Here is a 1,036-nt window from a genome sequence, read left to right on the forward strand (position 1 = left end):
GAATTGGCCACCACCTGTTTTGTACATTTCCCTTCTCTCTTCGGCTAGGGACTTTCTTGCTTTTCGTTTCAAATTTTCGTATTTTTCTCGCAAGTTCTTCGGCCCTCTTTTAACACCCATCTGGGCCTCAAACGCAACATCAATTTTCTCCCACACCTTTTTTTTCTCCTCGCAGAATACAGCATCAGTCCTTTTATTTTCTAAAATCATGGCGTGCTGCTCGGCCAAAGATATTAATAAAGTCTCCTCCGCGCTGGTAAAGTTTGGAAGGCGACTTTTTCTTATATTTGAATCCATTTTTGTTATTGTCCACAAAACACCAAGCTATTCCTGCGAGATTCTTTAAATTGTTAAAGTGCGTCCATTTTCTATACGACCATGTAAAATGAATCCAAAAGTGATGTGATATTTGAAGGAACATGTGGGTTATCATATAGCCTATTCCCGTACTCCAGGATTTGCAAGTTTTACAGGAAGGTTTCCGTCCGCCACGTTCATACAAGTTGTATTAAAGGCGGAAACAGCTTTTCCTGTAAAACCTGCAAATCCTGGTTACGGGAATAGGCTAATAATTAACGAGCTGGTACACAAATTGGTAAGCACAATATCTATAACACAATTGTCAATTGTTTAAAACAATTTTAAAACAAGAAAACTGCAAACAAAAACCACACAAAAACAAAAATCAGCTGTGTAGTCTGCTTTTGTCGATTCACAATGCAACTTTTGTGAACTCTTTATGAATAAATTCACAATGATCGACATAATCGGAGGTAAGCTAATCGGACCTTGGTGAAAACGAAATTGTCAATTAAAGATATCAGTGATTAACCAATCGCTGATTAAAAATAATTTAATCAGTCTTTAAGAAACCGGCCCTTAATATATCTGACACATGAACCAAAACCGAACCAAAATTAAGGCCCTTCCCCGCAAACATATTCTGAGCGCTCAGAATATATGAGTCGGGAAGGAGTCCTAGGTAAGTGAGAAATATGAGTTTCAAAAACAAACATTTTTTTACTCTTATATGAAT

Source organism: Rhagoletis pomonella, unplaced genomic scaffold (genome assembly GCF_013731165.1).
Source record: "Rhagoletis pomonella isolate Grant_MI unplaced genomic scaffold, Rhpom_1.0 Rhpom_scaffold_00001, whole genome shotgun sequence".
NCBI classification, from domain to species: domain Eukaryota; kingdom Metazoa; phylum Arthropoda; class Insecta; order Diptera; family Tephritidae; genus Rhagoletis; species Rhagoletis pomonella.